This window comes from Mustelus asterias, chromosome 12 (genome assembly GCF_964213995.1).
Source record: "Mustelus asterias chromosome 12, sMusAst1.hap1.1, whole genome shotgun sequence".
Taxonomy (NCBI): Eukaryota; Metazoa; Chordata; class Chondrichthyes; order Carcharhiniformes; family Triakidae; genus Mustelus; species Mustelus asterias.
In genome coordinates, this window is record NC_135812.1 from 80,120,606 (window position 1) to 80,142,381 (window position 21,776).

The 21,776-nt window shown below is 42.7% G+C and overlaps 1 non-coding gene across 1 annotated transcript; it reads left to right on the forward strand.

Annotated features, from left to right (window-relative positions):
- Window positions 1–1,133: 1,133 nt before the first annotated feature.
- On the forward strand, window positions 1,134–1,327 carry LOC144502100 (U2 spliceosomal RNA). Its single transcript, XR_013499258.1, has one exon. It is a non-coding gene; the product is annotated as a U2 spliceosomal RNA (small nuclear RNA).
- Window positions 1,328–21,776: the final 20,449 nt, after the last annotated feature.

The window sequence follows — 21,776 nt, forward strand, 5'->3', positions numbered from 1 at the left end:
CGAAAAAAGGAGGGAATGAAGGATCCTTGGCTGTCCATTACACTATCATGTAATAGTGGGAGAAGAAATCACTGCAGGAGATGTACTGTAATTCTGAAATAGGGAGGAATTGAATCAGATAAAAACAGTGCCATGAAGATAGCACGGTGGCACAGTGGTTAGCACTGCTGCCTCACAGCACCAGGGACCCGGGTTCGATTCCAGCTTGGGTCACTGTCTGTATGGAGTTTGCATGTTCTCTCCATGTCTGCGTGGGTTTCCTCTGGGTGCTCCGGTTTCTTCCCACAGTCTGAAAGATGTGCTAGTTAGATGCATTGGCCATGCTAAATTCTCCCTCAGTGTACCCGAACAGGCACTGGAGTGTGGCGACGAGGGGATTTTCATGGTAACTTCATCGCAGTGTTAATGTCAGCCTACTTGCAACACTAATAAATAGACAAACTTTAAAAGCTATGGAAAAGGGGATGGAACGATCATAGGTCAAGGATGCCAAGGATGGGTAGCAAGCTACAGTTCCAGTCAGCAAGGATATTTCCCAGCAGGCACTTCAAAAACTCTCGACAACAACGATTTTCTATAACATTCCATTGCTACAGGAAGACATCGCAAAGTACTTTACATTGAGGAAGAGGCCACTATACAGAAGGAAAAAGTACAAGCAGAGAGGGGCAGAAAATGCAGTTCCCGTGCAGTACCATTGGGGCCGGCACTGTTCAGGAATTCCATGGAATTCCAGAAATCAACTGACTTCCCCATGAAGTGAAGTTGGCTCATTAATACTACTCTTAGCATGGAGGAGCAAGGGCAGAGAACCAGCAGCATCTTCCAGGAAGGGAAGGTGCACTCAACAAGGACAATAAGACCAGTTTCTCAGAGCGTGAGGCAGCGATGGCACAGCAAAGGGCCAAGGAGAGGAATTACTGGAATGATTAATTAGTGTTGCTCTGCATTATCTGTACCAAAAGAGTGCTACGCCAAAGGAGCACTGCTCAGGAAGCCACTCCAAGTTGCTTTAAGCTCTTTTAATTTTTACGTTGGCCTCAATGTGCCTTGTGCTAAGTTTTTGTGCAGTCTTGCAGTACACTTCATCATGTCAATCTTTAATGGAGCACATTAGATGCATTGATGTGTTCATCGCTTCTTGGCCTTTTGATTAAGACTGAGAACAGGTGTAATGTCTGTTCTTGTCAGCTTGGACCTGGAGCATCTCTTTCGTGGGGCACCAAATTTGAATTTGGGTTTTTGGAGCAAGCAAGGAGATTGATTAAGGTCTTGCCCTGTCCACTCCATGCATTGACTTTGTAACTCAGAAAGGAATGCATTTTATATAAAAATGTGTGTTCAGGGCTTCATCCCTGATGATATTAAGTGGGACCATTGTGCTTCAGCCTGGCACCACATCTTTAGCTCCAGATGACCACAGTCAACAACACTCAAAATATATGCTTCCATTTTTGTGGCACCTTCACTTTAAATGGATATTTTCAATGAGTGATTGCTCGTCGTACATGAATAGTTGTTTCCTTTTCCACCTTTGGTAACAAAAGTATGTGAAAGTAGTCAATCCTTCTCAATGAGGCCCAGGTAACCATTCTCATCTTGGAAAGCATACTTGAGCTTCCATCTCGCAAGGGAGAAAATTTAAGATTGGAAAAGTGACAAGTTCTCCTGAGGCTAAGAAGTGCCTCAGCTGAACTAAACTGGCTTTTAGTTTGATAACGTTCTGCCCTGTGATAAGCTCAAGAAGATTGAATTGGATTGAAATGAGACGGGAACTAGTGCCTACAGTACAGCATGTCATGCTTGCATAATTCTGTGCACCGGCCAACCTCGTATATTCGTTCATTATTACGGGCTGTAACTGAAGGGAAGCGACCTACATAAGCATGATAAAATTATTCATTCCAAAAGCACTTATTTGTGAGTGTAGTGGCTGTCTTTTTTTTAGCAGCAATGTAAACTTATCCAATAACTGATCACAAAGCAGCAAGCCATTCAGCCCTCCATCCCCTGCCCATATTGGTCGTTTCCACCTATGGGCACTATCTAACCGGCCGTTCATACCATACTCCCACTACAGCGAGGTCACAGAATTTGGCGCCCAGCCAAATCTCCATTCACTGCAGGAACATCCCACTGGCGCGGATGGTTGTAACGTTTGTTTCAGCACAGTATCACATCAGTAGTTCAGATTCTTGTTAGGTAGACGATCAGTGATTTGGATTTAAGGCAGGTGAACCCTGCTGAGATACAGATCATCCATGATGTAACTGAATGGCAGGGAAGGTTCGAGGGGCTGAATGTCCTACTCCTGGGCCCGTGAAGCAAGAGAGTTTCCCAGATATTTTTAAGGTTCAGTGCTACAAGAGCTGTAGTTCCACACAACTGCTGTACAACTGCATTTGAGCTGCGGATGGGGATGCAGACAAATAAACAAGTGTAACAATTTCAAAATTAGCTGTCTGATCTCATCTCAGCAGGAGCATGCTATCACCTCTTTAACTGTTGTTTGGAAGGTAATATGAATTTGATTCAAACATTTACATTGAGGTAAAACAGCAGACCAGACAGTTTTGTTTTGTTTCGCAACCTTGTCTGGAGCAAAATGGTCATTTGCAGAAATGTGTGGAGTCGAGTGTATTTTCTGCATGTTAGATAATGGGCTGCTAATTCAGACCTGGATAGGTTACAGCTGCATTAAGCAGGTCTTCGTGGATCGGTTCTTCAAACAGAAGCAATGTGATGTCGACTGATTCTGACAGTAGCCTGGGGCTGCCTTGGGCATGCCAGCAATTGGTGCTGAAGGAGTTGCCTGAAATAAACAGAAATTCTGCAGTGCGTGGCCTCTTTACTTATTTCCCGATAATCGTCTATACTTCTGGCGCTTATATTCATACCTTTTATCTTTTCTTAACTGCAGATCCATGTTTATTTCATTGCCTTTTTGCTTGTTTCATGTAAGTTTGTTTTTGCACAGCCTCTGATGAAAGAAACTGAATATACATCTCCTGCAAGTTAGACTCCACAGAATTACAGTGAGTAGTGTAAGGTCGTGAATTTTGAAGTTTAATATCTCCCATTGGCAAATCATGGAGTCTTATTGGCTACAACAGTAAAGGAGGGAAAACCACTCAGAACATCCATTGTCCTGACTGCAGTTCTTCACGTAATTGGTGAGTGGTAGAAATAAAGATGCGAGGAAAATGCTTAAAATTGAAACGTGTGTTAATGAAATGCAACACTATTTATTTGTGGAGTTGTCTTAAAAATGGCCTTTGTTTTGAGGAATTGGGGCTTGTGGTAAGCAAATGTAAATATACTTGAGATGTGGGCGGCACAGTACTACAGTGGTTAGCATGGCTGCCTCACTGTGCCAGGGACCCGGGTTCAATTCCAGCATCGGATGACTGTCTGTGTGGGGTTTGTACGTTCTCCCTGTGTCTGCTTGGTTTTCCTCCGGGTGCTCCGGTTTCCTCCCACAGTCCAAAGATGTGCAGGTTAGGTTGATTGGCCAGGTTAAATTGCCCCTTAGTGACAGGGAGATTACCAGGATAAATACATGGGGTCACAGGAATAAGGTCTGTTTGGGATTGTTGTTGGTGCAAGCTTGATAGGCCAAATGGCTTCTTTCTGCACTGTCTGAATTCTATAAATCTGTCTGAGTTCATAATAGCAATGGTTAGTAGGTCACACGCTTGTCTCCCTTCTCACTTGGGGCTTGTTGCCGTATTAAAAATCGGATATGGAGGCACTGGCGAAGATTTACAAGGGCAATGCGAGAACTTTGCGCATATACCTATTAGGAAATGGTAAACAACCTGGGTCTGTTTTATATTGAAAGGAAAAGGCTGAGGAGTAACATAATGGAGGTTCTAAGCATTGAAGGTTGTGGTAGAATTGATACAGAGAGAATGGCCCAGATTTTAACCCATTTAAAACCCACCCATTTGTGAGTTAAAACCAGGCAATGTTTCCACTTGTGGGGAAGAATAAAACTGGAGACCACCAATAAAAGTCAGCAAGAATCAAATAGGGCAGAAGAAATGTCTTCATCAAGAGGAGTGAGAACATGGAATAAAAGCAGAAGTGCCAGAAATACTCAGCAGGTCAGGCGGCATCTGTGGAGAAAGGAACACAGCTAACATTTTACTTTCATGTGAGGAATAAAAGAATGACCAGGGTGAGGTTAGGGCCGGTCAAGGACAGTAGTGGGAACTTGTGTATGGAGTCAGTAGAGATAGGCGAGGTGATGAATGAATACTTTTCTTTAGTGTTCACCAAGGAGAGGGGCCATGTTTTTGAGGAAGAGAAGGTGTTACAGGCTAATAGGCTGGAGGAAATAGATGTTCGGAGGGAGGATGTACTGGCAGTTTTGAATAAGCTGAAGGTCGATAAGTCCCCTGGGCCTGATGAAGTATATCCTAGGATTCTTTGGGAGGCAAGGGATGAGATTGCAGAGCCTTTGGCTTTGATCTTTGGGTCCTCACTGTCCTCGGGGATGGTGCCAGAGGACTGGAGAGTGGCGAATGTTGTTCCTCTGTTTAAGAAAGGGAATAGAAATGACCCTGGTAATTATAGACCGGTTAGTCTTACTTCGGTGGTTGGTAAATTGATGGAAAAGGACCTTAGGGATGGGATTTGCGACCATTTAGAAAGATGCGGATTAATCCGGGATAGTCAGCACGGCTTCGTGAAGGGCAAGTCGTGCCTCACAAATTTGATTGCATTTTTTGAGGAGGTAACTAAGTGTGTTGATGAAGGTAGGGCAGTTGATGTCATATACATGGATTTTAGTAAGGCATTTGATAAGGTCCCCCATGGTCGGCTTATGATGAAAGTGAGGAGGTGTGGGATAGAGGGACAGTTGGCCGATTGGATAGGTAACTGGCCATCTGATCGAAGACAGAGGGTGGTGGTGGATGGAAAATTTTCGGACTGGAGGCAGGTTGCTAGCGGAGTGCCACAGGGATCAGTTCTTGGTCCTCTGCTCTTTGTGATTTTTATTAATGACTTAGAGGAGGGGGCTGAAGGGTGGATCAGTAAATTTGCTGATGACACCAAGATTGGTGGAGTAGTGGATGAGATGGAGGGCTGTTGTAGGCTGCAAAGAGACATAGATAGGATGCAAAGCTGGGCTGAAAAATGGCAAATGGAGTTTAACCCTGATAAATGTGAGGTGATTCATTTTGGTAGGACTAATTTAAATGTGGATTACAGGGTCAAAGGTAGGGTTCTGAAGACGGTGGAGGAACAGAGAGATCTTGGGGTCCATATCCACAGATCTCTAAAGGTTGCCACTCAAGTGGATAGAGCTGTGAAGAAGGCCTATAGTGTGTTAGCTTTTATTAACAGGGCGTTGGAGTTTAAGAGCCGTGGGGTTATGCTGCAACTGTACAGGACCTTGGTGAGACCACATTTGGAATATTGTGTGCCGTTCTGGTCACCTCACTATAAGAAGGATGTGGAAGCGCTGGAAAGAGTGCAGAGGAGATTTACCAGGATGCTGCCTGGTTTGGAGGGTAGGCCTTATGAAGAAAGGTTGAGGGAGCTAGGGCTGTTCTCTCTGGAGCGGAGGAGGCTGAGGGGAGACTTAATAGAGGTTTATGAAATGATGAAGGGGATAGATAGAGTGAATGTTCAAAGACTATTTCCTCGGGTGGATGGAGCTATTACAAGGGGGCATAACTATATAGGGTTCATGGTGGGAGATATAGGAAGGATATCAGAGGTAGGTTCTTTACGCAGAGAGTGGTTGGGATGTGGAATGGACTGCCTGCAGTGATAGTGGAGTCAGACACTTTAGGAACATTTAAGCGGTTATTGGATAGGCACATGGAGCACACCAGGATGATAGGGAGTGGGATAGCTTGATCTTGGTTTCAGATAAAGCTCGGCACAACATCATGGGCCGAAGGGCCTGTTCTGCGCTGTACTGTTCTATGTTCTATGTATTTCAGGCTGATGACCTTTTACCAGCATTGGGGAAAGTTGGAAATGTACTAGGTTTTGAGCAAGCGAAAGGGGAGAGGAGGAAGAAGAACAAAAGAGAAGGTTTGTGATAGGGTTGAGGGTAGGAGAGACAAAGGGCGGGATTTTCTAGCTGCCCCAAATTTGGGAAATCCCACCCGAGATCAATGGACCTTTGCATATTCCGCCCCCTACTCACTACGATTCCCGTGGCAGGCAGGACGGGAAAATTCCACCCAAAAGGTTTCATGGAACAAAACCAAAGGGAGTGGCAATGGGACAAGTAAAGAAACAAAATATATGCCGAGAGAGGAGGGAATGGCAGGATAGCAGAAAGAAACAAGCGAAAAACCAAACCAGTGAACAAAAACACATGAAACAAAAAGGGGCAGAGGTTCGGATCTAAAGTTATTGAATTCAATGTTGAGCCCAGCTTAGGGGTTTAAAAACAAAAGGGCGGCATGGACAAGTGGGCCAAAGGGCGTGTTTCCATGCTGTAAATCTCTATGACTCTATGACTCTATGGTCTCAAAGTGATCCCTCACTAACATTTCTGTCACCTGCCCTTCCTTATTTCCCAAAAGGAGGTCAAGTTTTGCCCCCTCTCTAGTTGGGCCATCCACATACTTAGTGAGAAATTCCTCCTAGATACACTCAACAAATTTCTCTCCATCCAAGCCTCTAATACTCTGGCTGTCCCAGTCAATGTTGGGAAAGTTAAAATCTCCTACTATTACCACCCTATATTTCTTGGAGCTACCTGTAATCTCGTTACATATTTGCTCCTCAATTTCCCACCGACTATTTGGGGATCTATGACACAACCATATCAAAATGATTTCCCCCTTTTTACTTCTCAGTTCTACCCATATAGACTCAGTGGGTGAACTCTCGGATATATCCCCTCTCAGTACTGCCGTGATGTTTTCCTTAATCAAAAGTGCAACTCCCCCTCCTTACCTCCAGTTCTATCTTTCCTACAGCATCTGTACCCTGGTACCCTCCTCATTCTAAGGCAATAATCTACTTCCCACTAAAAATAATTATAGAATTTACTCCAGCGGTTTACATCAAAGAATTCCATATTCTAACTGCAGTATATGTAAAGAAATGTGAACTCTTTCCATTTACCTGAATGTCTAGAAGATTGTTTTTTTGAGTATATGCTTCTATGTACACTGCATGGTGTCACTGATATTCAGAGTGCTGGCATCTCCTCCATGTCACTCAGTGCAGCTCTCCTCATGGGCAGAGTGCACCAGATTCCAGAAAAGAGCAATCCTTCTAGTATGTACCTCTTTACAACCTAGAACCATAGAATCCCTACTGTGGAGAAAGAGGCCCTTTGGTCCATCGAGTCTGCACCTACTCTCCGAATGAGCATACCACCCAGGCCCTCCCCTCTGCCCTACCTCCGTAACCCTACACATTTACCATGGCTAATCCACCTAACCTACAGATCTTTGGAGACTAAGGACCCGATTTTACCATTGCATCGCGCCCGTTTTAGAGCATGAAAAGGTGGTAAATTCGGGTGTGAGGCCATTAATGCAATCCGCGCCCGCGTCCCTGCAGATGTCCACTTTACCGGGGCCCGAGAATGGCCGCGATCCGATTTGTGCCCGAAACGGGCGCAATGGCGATTTGAATGCATTTGCATGTATTTAAATTGATTTAATGAACTGCCCGCCCAACTTTATCAGCATTTCCCCCTTTACCATCGTGTTCATGCGTCCAGATTCGGCGCGGATTCCTGGCGCTGTGAGGCAGTGATAGCTGCAATTGTGCTTTGGGAACTTTGCAATTCAAGATTTGCCTTACATCATGCAGGCACAACTGATTCCCTTTCTAATTCTGATTCAAGCAAAAATCATGCTGCTGTTCTGTAAATTCCTCTATGTGGGAAACTCTTCATCGGCTTAGCCACTCCCAAGCATATCAGTTTCCAGAGGGAGGTTGAAATTGCATCACACATTTGCCTATAAACGTTGTTAATGAACCCTGACCCAAAGGGTTAGGAGGGTCATTATCGTGTGTCCAATTCAGACATGTCAAATCAGCCTAAACAGTGTTCTCCACAGTGATTGGAGAAACATTGATACAATATTTCCTCAATAATTGCTAGCTAAGCACGAGTTCCCCTAATCAAAGTTCTGATCTTTTGTGAGGCATGCAAATGAAAGAAAACAACCAAGGTGTTTTATTAAAATAATTCCACGTTTCTACTTCAATAATCCATTTCAGCTCCAGTCAGAATTAAAATGTAAAGCCTGGTTTGAAATGATTTTGTTTGAATCTACCACGCTTCCTTCATACTGAATGTCCACAATGAAACTGCGATCACGTAACCGTAGTAAGTCACAAGGTTACATTGTGCTACCGATCTACTGCATTAGAAAGACCGATTCTGTTACCCAGTCAACTGGCTGTCATAACCACTTAGTTAAAAACAACTAATATCTACTCTACTTGTAGGAAGAGTTTTGCAAATAAATTTAGATCACCTCTCCAGTTCTGTGAAAATCTATAGGTTGAAATATAAAGAACATTGTTACAAATACACGTGCATCCATGCATTTTCATCTCAGTAGGACTGTTACTAGGATGGCACAGTTGTTAGTACTGCTGTCTCACAACGCCAGGGACCCTCGTTCAATTCCCAGCTTGGGTCACTGTCTGTGTGGAGGCTTCACGTTCTCCCCGTGTCTGCGTGTGTTTCCTCCGGGTGCTCCGGTTTCCTCCCACAGTCTGAAAGGTGTGCTGGTTAGGTGCATTGACCATGCTAGATTCTCCCTCAGTGTACCTGAACAGGCGCCAGAGTGTGGTAACTAGAGGATCTTCACAATAACTTCAATGCGGTGTTAATGTAAGCTTACTTGTGACACTAATAAACTTTAAACTTAAATAAACTTAAAGAGGATAAATCTATCCTAAGGGTCTGTTCTGTTTCCACGCTCAAAACATGAGCTTGTCATCAGTCAATCGTATGCATAATTTTGAAATGTGGTGGAAACTGATTTTTTTGAGTGGTGTCACTAAGATTGCAATTTTATTTTTCTCTATTCAGCTGAGCCATTATAGATTGTCCATCCCTAATTGCCCTTTGCTATGTGTGTTGGGGCATAGGCCCTTTAAGGGAATGGGTCAGGTGACCCTGGGTGTGAGGTGATTTGCCCGGGGTCTCCTGAAGAGGGCAATTGTTGTTTGGATTGTGGAGCGAGTAAGGCTGCAATAAATACCTATATTCCCTGACACCCTGGAGTGAGTTCTTGAGGATAATCCTCAGTTGTAAAGAATTTATCACCTTTGAACTGAGTACATTTCAGAGGGTATTTTTTAAGAGTCAACCATATTGCTGGAGTCACATGTAGTCCAGACTGGGCAGGTTTCCTTCCCTAAATTAGTGAACCAGATGTGTTTTTACCACAGTTGGCAATGGTTTTGTGATCATCGTTAGACTTTTGATTCCAGATGTTTATTAAATTCGAATTTCACCATCTGCCGTGGTAGGATTTGAACCTGAGTCCTCAGAGTCAAACTCAAGTCCCCAATCACTCTTTCTCTCTGGATTCTAGTCCAGCGACAATGCCACTACACTAGTACCTCCCCTTAATGCAACGAATCCTGCAATTTGTGTATGTTCAAACATGCACCAATATAAGCACTGGAATATTTAAGAGGCCAAACCTATTTGATGGAATATCTTGCTTAGAAACTTGTGATTTGCTGAGACACCATTATGATCATTTCTGAAAATTGTGGGAATTTGGAACTGAGGCGCTCTTGTCAGTGAAATGCTATTAATATATTTGTATTGTCTAATTTGAAAGGAATAGGAATCTTCCTGATAGATCTGTTGATGGGAATACAATAGACTGTGAAACTGTGTAAGTGCTGTGGCTGTGTGCACAGTCAAATCTTAATTCTAAGCCATCTAATTCAAATTATCTAATAATTTAGAAGAACTCTTACTTTTGTATTATTTCCATTACTTAATTCAAATCGTTGAATCATTCCATTTCAATGCGAACAATAAGTCTCAATTATCACTAGACTTTTTCTAACAGAGCATGAGAGGCTAAGCATTGAGGTTTGTTGCAAAAGGCATTTGACAAGCTCCAATAGAGGTGACACCCTCTTAACTTGCAGACGTAGTTATTGACCTATCTAAACCTTTGCCTCCACTGCATAAATCCCCAAAATTCGTCAGCTGCATTCATCGATGACCTTTCTTCCATCATAAGGTCAGAAGTGGAGATGTTTTCTGATGACTGCACAACATTCAGCACCATTCGTGACTTCTCAGATACTGAAGCAGACTTTTAAATGGATCATGGGTTCCCATAGGAATCAATGCTAAAACCAGAATTAGGTCCATTCGGACATTTCTCACCCAGAAAAAATAATGTACAAATTGAAATACTGTACCGTGCACATGTAATACTGTGCAATCCTAGCTGAAATAACTTGGGAATTAAAATGAATCACTATAATTGACTGATAGTCTGTTCCACTGTGGCCTTGATACTGACATGGTTCTCATTGTATCTCTTCTAAGGTCTCCACAGGCTGCCTGGAATGAGCCTGATGTGAAGAGGTACAACAGCATTTGTGATTTGCAGTGCAACAGGAATTGGGTGACCCCCTAACGCAGTTTGGATGCAATCTCCCCTGTCAGCATGTTGTAGAGAGATGTTAGCATGGTTCTTGAAAGCCAGGGTCTTCTGCTGCATTGGCTGAAATTTTACCGTCCCGCCCGCTGCGGGAATTGGAGAGGGCGAGGGGCTGACAATGGAAAGGTCCATTGACCTCAGGTGGGATTTATGGTTTCGGGATGAGCGAGGCCGTAAAACCTCACCCATTGAGTCTCGGTCAATTGCAGGTGGTTGAGTCTCTACCTGTATACTTTGGGGGCTGCATATGACCCTGTGCGCCTCTGCTGGTGGTCTCTGAGTTCTTCTTGAGTCTTGGGATCTGATGCTGCTCTGACTCATTCCTGAACTTCCCTCTGTGAACTCCTTCCTTTCACCCTCCTCCTCCTTATCCTTTTTTGCTCCTCTGGAGGTTGTGTGTCCTTTAACCTGTCTTTAACATCTCTTTAACCTGTGCTTAATGCTCCCTCCACTCACATTGTCTGTATCTTTAAGACCTGGTTGGCTGTAGAGATTCACATTCTAATCAGTATTCTGTAACTTGATTTTGTGTCTCTGTATGCCCTGTTTGAGAGTAGATTTCCACTCCATCTGACGAAGGGGCAGCGCTCTGAAAGCTAATGGCATTTACTACCAAATAAACCTGTTGGACTTTAACCTGGTGTTGTTAAAACTCTTACTGTGGTTGTGTATCCAACAGAAACCACAAAGCTCATTTGTCTCAGAGACTTTATTGCCTTGGGAAGGAGCAGGAAAATCATCAAGCACCTAGAAGAGCCCTCTACATCAGAGGAAAGGCCTCCAACTCAAATAATCTCAAAGTGGACAGTCTGCTCAATCGGATAAGCTCCCCTGCAATTATTAATGTGTTATCTACAAAACTGAGATTCTGGTCTCGGTATAAGCTTTAAAACCACCCAAACAAACCTGGCCATTAAAAAACTGATTCCCTACATCTCACCCTGAAAACGTTTTTTTTTTGTTGCTCCATCCTTAAAGTTACAAAGCCAATGCTTAGAATGGACTGGGCAAACCCAAATCCATTCCTTGCTTGTTCCAAAAACCAAATTCAAAATCCAATTGAATCCAATTCATGGTCCCCACAAGAGAGACAAACGAGATCCAAGCTGACAAGATAAAGCATTGCATCTTGGGCTTGATCTGACACTCGGGCCGGAATTTTACCGGCACACCCGCCCAAGGCTCATAAGACTGCACCCGAGGCCAACGGAGAATGCTGTTCTGTGAGTCTTGCCCAGCCCGATTTCAGGGTGGGCGTGCCGGTAAAATCAGGGCCTTGATCTTAGCCAAAGGACTAAGCAGCAAATATGCCTTTGGAACGTGTTATTTTCTCAGTTCAGTCCTTAACGATCTCAATCACATTCAAAATTGACATTTATGTAACACAGGTGGGTTCCTGACTTTTAGCTGTGCCCACATAATGTATCATTGCAAACCAGTGTGCTGACATCAGAAACACTGCCCAATGTCACCATGTCCAATGTAATGTTCAGCATTGTGGAAAATGCTCCAGATCTGGGAGCTTATTATTCTGGCCTTTATTTGTTGCAAAAGGTTTCCCCATGTCATTCATATTTTTACTTTATTCTATCATAGGATGTGGCATTTGATACCCATCCCTCATTGTCCTTGAGCTGAACATTGCAGAGAACAGTTAATAGTCAATCACATTACAGAGAGTCTGGAGTCACATGGAGGCCAGTCCAGGTAATTATGGCAGATTTCCTTCCCTAAAGGCGTGGAGTCAATTAGGGACAACGAATGTGATAGAAGCATAAAGAGAGACAGGGCAAGGCTTAATGAGTATGTATACCATAGAACAGGATAATACCAGCTTGGAGGTAACAAACTGTGAGGATTATACCAATCAGCTGTAACAAGACATTGATAGACTAGCAGAATAGTGATAGATAGTATTTAATATACAGAATTGTGAGGTGATGCATTTCGGCAGATGAGATAGGGCGGCACAATAAATATTTAACGGCACAGTTCTAAAGAGTGTGCAGGCAAATACGTACCTGAGGGCTGGTGTACGTATGTCTTTAAAGATGACAAGGCATATTGAGAGAGTAATTTGCAAAGCATATGGGATCGTGGGTTTTATAAATAGAAGTACAGTTTTAAGTATGAAAGCAAGGAAATTATGCTGAACATTTATCAAGCTTGAGTTAGGCAACAATTAAAATATTGCATCCAGTTCTAGTCACAGCACTTTAGGGAGGGAATTCCAGAACTAAGGGCCTTGGCAGATAAAGGTACAATACCCACTTCTGACTTTATGAGGTATGATTATTGATAAAGCAACTGAATGAAGATGGTTGAACCTAATATACTACCCTGAGGAACCACTGCAGCAATGTTCTGGGACTGAGATGGTTGGCCTCCAACAACCATCTTCCTTTATGTTAAGAAGGACTCCAACCATTGGAAAATTTTCCCTGACTCCCATTTTCTTCAATTTAACTATGGCTTCTTGATGCCACATTTGGTCAAATGCTAGTGTTGTCAAAAGCAATCACTCTCAGCTCACCTCTGGAATTCAGTTCTTTTGGCCATGTTTGGACCAAGGCTTTAATTAGGTCAGAAGCTGAATGGCCCTGGAAAAAAACTAAACTGAGAGCAGTGAACAGGTCATTGGCTGTTAAGTGCTGCTTGGTAGTCTTGGCAACAGCATCTCCCCTCGTTCCATTACTTCCACTAGTTTACTGATGATGATGGGGCAGTAATAGTTGGATTTGTCCTGCTCTTTGTGGACAGGACATATCAGGGCAATTTTCCACATTGTTGGGTAGATGCCAGTGTTGTAACTGTAATTGGAGCAGCTTGGCTATAGGTGCAGCAAAATCTGGAGTAAAAGTCTTCATCACTACAGCTGTCAGGGCCCATAGCCTTTGCTGTATCCACTGATGTCAGTTATTTATTGAAATTGCATGGACACTTGGTCAAAGAAAAGCATCCATGATGCTGGGGACCTTGGCAGGAGGCTGAGATAGACTGTCCTGTATGTACTTCTAGTTGAAAATGGTTGTAAATGCTTCAACCTTATCTTCTGCACCGATGATCTGGGCTCCTCCATCAATCAGGATGTTTGTGAAGCCTCCTCTTCTTCCATTTAGTTATTCAATGGCCTACCCCCATTCATGATTAAAAGTAACAGCTCTGAAAGCAAAACTTTGATATGATCTATTGGTTATGGGATCTCTTAGTTTTGTCTATACCACGCTGCTTCCATCCTTTCAGCATGCATGTAGTACTGAGTTCTAGTTTTACCTTGTGAGGTTTGGCACCTTATTTTTGGGTATCCAATAAAACAGGAGATGGGGAGGAGAAAACCCTATTGTCTGTCACGCTACTTAACCATTCAATACAATCATGGCTGATGCTCTAACTCCACTTTCCTGCTTGCTTCACATATTCCTTGATTCTCTGAGAGGAGCCTAAAATCTCTCTATCCCAGCCTCGATCATATTCAACAATGGAGCAAGCGCAACTCTAAGGTAGAGGAGTACGCGAAAGTGACAAAGTTGGGTATACAAAGAACAAAGAAGAACAAAGAACAAAGAAAATTACAGCACAGGAACAGGCTCTTCGGCCCTCCAAGCCTGCACCGACCATGCTGCCTAACTTAACTAAAACCCTCTACCCTTCCGGGGACCATATCCCTCTATTCCCATCCTATTCATGTGTTTGTCCAGACACCCCTTAAAACTCAGTATCGTATCCGCTTCCACTACCTCCCCCGGCAGCGAGTTCCAGGCACCCACCACCCTCTGTGTAAAAACCTTGCCTCGTACATCTCCTTTAAACCTTGCCACTTGTACCTTAAACCTGTGCCCCCTAGTAATTGACTCTTCCACCATGGGAAAAAGCTTCTGACTATCCACTCTGTCCATGCCCCTCATAATCTTGTAGACTCCTATCAGGTCACCCCTCAACCTCTGTCTTTCCAGTGAGAACAAACCAAGTTTCCTTCTCATAGCTAATGCCCTCCATGCCAGGCAACATCCTGGTAAATCTTTTCTGTACCCTCTCCAAAGCCTCCACATCCTTCTGGTAGTGTGGCGACCAGAATTGAACACTATATTCCAGGTGTGGCCTAACTAAGGTTCTATAAAGCTGAAACATGACTTGCCAATTTTTAAACTCAATGCCCCAGCCGATGAAGGCATGCATGCCATATGCCTTCTTGACTACCTTCTCCACCTGTGTTGCCATTTTCAGTGACCTATGTACCTGTACACCCAGATCCCTCTGCCTACCAATACTCTTAAGGGTTCTGCCATTTACTGTATATGGAGTTAGGTCACAGATGGTATGTGGAGTTAAGTCACAGATCAGCCATGATTTAATTGAATAGTGTAGCAGATTCAAGGGGCTAAATGGCCTAATCCTGTTCCTACGTTCCCACAAAATGATTCTTGAAATCTGCATACACTGCAGCCTGCTCTGTGTGGGCCTCTTCCAAAGAGGACACGTGTTGGATTAAGAAATGTGAAAGATGTGTATGTCACACCTTGATTTAGAATCTGTGAATCAGCTGTTCCTTTCTGTTTGCATTGTGCAACCATATTCCGATGGCATCCCAGATCATCATACACAACACACTGGATATGTTTTAAAACAATGACCCTGAAATCCTCCCAATAGTTAGAATCAAATTTCTATCAAGGTTAAAATTCTTGCCCAAATCTATGAATTCCTCCGTGACTTTGCCCCATTTACTTTCAGCAACCCTTTCCAATTAAACACTAGCCTTCCTATTCTAGCCTTTTGTGTACCTGCCATCCCTCAGCTTCCCCCTCAATACTGGAACATTTAACTTAATTGGCCCTACCCTCTAGGATTCACTCTCCAAACTCCATTGTCTTTAATGGAGATCTTTAACAGCCAAACTTCTAGTTTAAACATTCAAAGGACATCATTTTTGTTTTAAATGCCTGAAAATGGGTCACACAAATTTTGTAGCAGAACTAATGTGTGAGCAAATGGCACACTACTGCACTTATTTGGCAGACATTGTACCTGTTTCTCAAGTGTAAACCCACAGTGAAGCACTCAGCAAGTTACTTCAGTATAAAGTTGGCACCATACCTACAAACATTCAATCCCTTCACCACCGACGCTCAGTAGGAGCAGTGTGTACTATCTCCAAGATGTACTGCAGCAATTCACCAAAGATCTTTAGACAGCACCTTCCAAACCCATGCCCACTTCCATCTAGAAGGACAAGGACAGCAAATACATGGGAACACTACCACCTGCAAGTTCCCCTCCAAGCCACTCACCACCTGACTTGGAAATATATCGCCATTCCTTCATAGTCACTGGGTCAAAATCCTGGAATTCCCTCCCCAATGGCATTGTGGGGCAACACAAGAACATAGAATACAGTGATTCAAGAAGGCAGCTCACCACCACCTTCTCAACTAGGGCAACTAAGGATGGGCAATAAATGCTGGCCTAGCCATGTCCCACGAATGAATAAAAAAAACATATTTTTTTTAAAAAACGCTTCTTGGTATAATGTTAATAAATTATAAGGTATCAAGAGTAGAGTGTATAATAAACTCTATCCTGTAATTCAAAATAAAATTATATATTATATTCAGTATCCTGTTTAAAAATGTGCTCAAACCTCCTAACCTTTCTTATTTATGTCAGAAAATAATGACTTGCTTCATGTCACAAATGCTCGCATCGGAAGTTTTTGCATGTGAATTTATTTTAAAATACATTGTCAGTGTGGAGAAAGCAGATAAAAATTAATAATATTTTGAAGCTTCTGACAGTAGAAAGGAAATCCAGAAAAAATGCGCTTAAAAGTTCATGTTTCCTTTGCCTTTTTATTAACTCGGTAGAAAATATTAAATTTTAATATCTAGCAACCTGAATACATTAGTGCTTCATTAAACTTGCTGTTGCTCCTGAGTGGTATTTTGTTTATAACGACATGAAAAATTATCACTTAATTGAGGCACGTTCGTATGCTTAAATCCATCATCATTCTCTCATTAAGAAGCACAGCAAAAAATTAGTATTTTCATGTGAGTTAAGTAAGGTGATGTATTTTCTCTGCACTTTGCTGATCAAAAGGGTTCATTTGTTTTTCCTTCTCTCTCCGCTACTTTTTCTGTGTGTGTTTGTTTTAGAGTTGGGTGAAATATTAAAATAATGTGCACGTCCTAATGCTCATTTGAGGATCTGCTGCAGACACAATGGGCTGAATGGTCCCAGTTCTGTGCTGTAACAATTCTGGGATTCTATTTTGGTGCATAGGAAATTTTAGCAGAATTAAATTAAGCATCAGAGAAGAAAGACCATGGTTAAATGTAGGTAGTAGCAAGAACATTCCAAAATTATTTCTAATGTATATAAAATGTATATAAGCTACAGTATTGTAGCCTCTAAAGGGATAGAATTCCTTCAGAATCAGGAAGTGCTTTGAAAAGAATTGTTCAGATCGGTTCTCACCAATGAGGAATGGGTACATTTTGAATCAAGTCTTTTGGACTCAGGAAATACAATACATGTACTGATTAATAAAATCAATTCAGAGAAACTGTGAACAAGGTAAGCTACACCTTGCAGTCTTCAAGAAATGCAAAGAGGCAATCAAAAGGTTCAGCATTTTCAAAAACTCCATAATATGGGACTTTATCCAAGGACACTAAGACTATCAAATTTCCATTGTGTTGAGTTCAAAAAATGGAGTACTATTAGCCTTGCAGCAATGGGAAATTACATTGTTCTTTCTTCCCTAGTTATCTCCTCAAAGAATTACAATAGCTTTTTCTTCTGAAGGCACAAATTTCTAGTTTTGAATCCATAGTGTCTGTTCCTTGGGGCCCTACATGAGAAAACAGGGAACTATAGACCAGTGAGCCTAACGTCGATACTGGGGATGTTGCTAGAGTCTATTATCAAGAATTTCATAACTTGGCATTTGGAAGACAGTGGTATAATCAGACAAAGTCAGCATGGATTTACAAAAGGCAAATCATGCTTGACAAATCTATTGGAATCTTTTGAGGATGTAACAGTAGAGTTGACCGAAGAGAACCAGTGGATGTGGTTTATTTAGACTTTCAAAAGGCTTTCGACAAAGTCTGACATAATAGACTACTATGTAAGTTAAAGCACATGGGATTGCAGGTAATGCCTTGAAATGGCTAGAAAGCTGGTTAGCAGATAGGAAGCAAAGAGTTGCATAAATGGGTCTTTTTCTGGTTGGCAGTCAGTGACTAGTGGGGTTCCATAGGGATCTGTGCTAGGATCCCAACAGTTCACATTATATATTAATGATTTGGAAGAGGGAACTGAATGTATTATCTCCAAATTTGCAGATGATACAAAATTGGGTGGGAGGATGAGCTGTGAGGAGGATGTGGAGATGCTTTAGTGTGATTTGGACAGGCTGAGCGTGTGGGCATCTGCATGGCAGATGCAGTATAATGTGGATAAATGTGAGGTTATCCACTTTGGTAGCAATAATAGTAAGACAGATTATTACTTGAATGAGTGTAAATTGAGAGAGGTGGATATTTAATGAGACCTTGGAGTCCTTGTGCATCAGTCGCTGAAAGTAAGCGCGCAGGTACAGCAGGCAGTGAAGAAGGCAAATGGTACGCTGGCCTTCATAGCGAGAGGATTTGAGTATAGGGATAGGGATGTTTTGCTGCAATTGAATAGATCGTTGGTGAGACCACACCTGGAGTATTGTGTGCAGTTTTGGTGCCCTTATCTAAGGAAGGACGTCCTTGCTATAGAGGGAGTACAGTGAAGGTTTACCAGGCTGATTCCTGGGATGGCAGGTCTGTCATATGAGGAGAGACTAAGTCAGTTAGGATTATATCCACTGGAGTTTAGAAGAGTGAAAGGGGATCTCATAGAAACATATAAAATTCTAACAGGGTTAAACAGGGTACAGTTAGAAAGAATGTTCCCAAAGGTGGGGGAGTCCAGAACAAGGGGTCACAGTTTGAGGATAAGGGGTAAACCTTTTAGAACTGAGGTGAGGAGAAATTTCTTCACCAGGTTGGTGAATGTGTGGAATTCACTACCACAGAATGTAGTTGAGGCCAAAATGTTGTCTGATTTCAAGAAGAAATTAGATATAGCTCTTGGGGCTAAAGGGATCAAGGGATATGGGGGGGAATTTGTTGATCAGCCATGATCAAAATGAATGGTGGAGCAGGCTCAAAGGGCCGAATTGCCTACTCCTGCTATGTTCAGATGAACACATTAGTAAAATCCTTTCCCACTGAAAATTTGGAAATGTTATATTTGGTTCCTTCATCCAGGTCATTTATATATATTGTGGACAGCTAGGGTGCAAGCTGTGGTACCCCACTTGTCATTGCCTGCCGCTCAGGAAAAAAACATTTATTCCCATTCATCTCCAGCCTTTCAACCAATTCTGGATCTATGCCAATACATTACCCCCTATCGCATGAGCTTTAATTTTCCCACTAACCTTCTCAAAGTCTAAATATACCACATCCAATGGTTCACCCTTACCTTACCTACATACATCCTCAAAATCTCCAGGAGATTTGTTAAGCATGAGTTGCCTGTCATAAACCCATGCTCACTTTGTCCAACCTTGTTAATGCTTTCCAAATGTTCTGTTATCATGTGTTTTATAATAGACCCCAGCATCTTCCCCACTACTGATATCAGGCTCACTGCTCTGTAATTCTCCTTTTGTTTTCTCCCTCCCTTTTTAAATAGTGGAGTTACATTTGCCACCCTCCAATCTGTAGGAACTGCTCCAGAGTCTGTAGAATTTTGGAAATTTTATAAGTCTCCTCTTTGGATTTAATATTATCCCTAATTTCTATTGTAAGCCATGGTTGAGCCACCTTTCCTCTTTTATTTTTGTGCCAGACAGGAATGAATAATTGTTGTAATTCAGACACATGGTCTTCAAATATGAACCATTGCCTACCACCATCAACTCCTTTAGGAAGGTTCCCCAATCTACTCTTGCCAATTTGCACCTCATACCCTCGTAGTTCTCTTTATTTAGATTCAGGACCCTAGTTTCAGATTTGACTACTTCACTCTCCATCTTAATGAAGAATCCTATCGTATTATGGTCGCTCTGTGACACTCACTGAGAGAAGACAACTGAGAAGCATCTTAGAGAATAGCTCCAGCTATGTCTTGGTCGTACGTAACCTTTGTAAATAGTTAGTAGGTAAATAAATGTGTTTACAACAAAAAACCATTGTCACCAGCAAGATCTCTTCTAAAGTAAGAAGCTAATGAATTCCGAGATAAAAATACAATAACAGATTACCCTAAGTTACCTTTAGTACTTCTTGAACATTCTGATCTGATATCAAATAGGTCCCTACATCCCCTCATTCCTGCTCATATTGACATTGAAACCTATACTTTGTCTCTTGTAAAGAATTATAGCACAGTTTCTTCTTCAAACTCAGCCTTTCCCGAGGCTCAAGACGGCGGAACCACTGACTACACTCCGTCTTTCCTTCTCCTCGTTCCTAAAACCTAATTTTGACATTTAGCTAACCACTACTTATTTTCCTCATCTCCCCTTTAATTCCTTCCAACCTTTGTGACGTCTTGAATGATACGTTTTGGTCCTTCAGTTTATGTTTTTCCAGTACATATTTGAATAAATATTGGCTGGTGCAGCTTAGAACATTAAGCTAAATCTTCAGAATACAAGAGTGTGCACTGGTAAAGGTAACAAGCATTTGCAATGCTGATTATTCACTTGGCATTAATTTGTTGCAAAGATGTTGCCCTCGATATTCCTTTGTTCACCTGATGGTGCCCTCCAAAATGAAGTTGTGTTGGGCTGGGTCGGGTGGGTAGTAGGGTCACCGGGCAGTCAGGTCAGGTGGGGGGGTAGTCGTCTGGTTGAGAGGTAGTCAGGGGTGATTGGGTCAGGTTGGGGAATAGTTGGGTTGGGTGGGTAGTCAGGACAAGAGGGTGTCAGGCCGGAGGTAGCTCAGTTGGAGGAGGGTGGGAGAGAGAGTCTGGTCGGGGTGAGGTGTGACTGGCAGGAATGGTTGTGGTGCTCAATTCAGTTACACTGGTTGAGTTATTGAGTTAGACTAAGTATTAACCAGAGTAACATTCCCAGGGTAAGTATCCAGGTCAGTCCCACGTACCTGGCCCAAGTCTGTGACCTGAGCTCAGACTTTCACAGAGAGTCCTAAGCAGCGAAAATCAGCCCACTTGAAGTTTAAACTTCTCGGGCAATTACAGCACATGTGCGTGCACCAGGACTTCCACAGGTTCCTGACATAATGTAACTGAGCAGCTTAAAGTCCAGGTTTTGCTGTTCTGGACATCCAAAGATTTGGGCCATTGTTGTAGCCTCATTCTTGTCAACTTGTTGCAGTGAGAGATAATGGTGGTGGAATCTGCATTTACTCCATATAACCGTAAGCGATTTGTCCAGCAGCTTAATGAGGATAAATCAGAATAATTTGCTTTATTTCCTATAAAAGGAATAGACTTTTAAAGTTGTGCACTGTAATAAATGCAGGACAACTTGATGAGGCTTCAGAACAAAAAGGCTTCATTGCTAAAGAAACAATTAACTATATATACAAACTGGGTCTGACAGAATAACTATGCGACTGTACACTACTCCTCCCTGGCTCCAAATGTCAATCCTTCCCGACCCAGGATATGCGCCCTCACACTTCATAGAATCATAGAATAGAATCCCTACAGTGCAGAAGGAGGCCATTCGGCCCATCGAGTCTGCACCGACCACAATCCCACCCAGGCCCTACCCCCACATATTTTTACCCACTAATCCCTCTAACCTACACATCACAGGACTCTAAGGGGCAATTTTTAATCTGGCCAATCAACCTAACCTGCACATCTTTGGACTGTGGGAGGAAACCGGAGCACCCGGAGGAAACCCACGCAGACACGAGGAGAATGTGCAAACTCCACACAGACAGTGACCCGAGCCGGGAATCGAACCCGGGACCCTGGAGCTGTGAAGCAGCAGTGCTAACCACTGTGCTACCGTGCCGCTGATTGGCTCAGCCTCTTGCCTTGACTTTCCATAGCTTCCAGCCCGACCACATGGCCCTCTGTGTTATCTCTGACTACCACATGTACGATAAAAATGCTGTT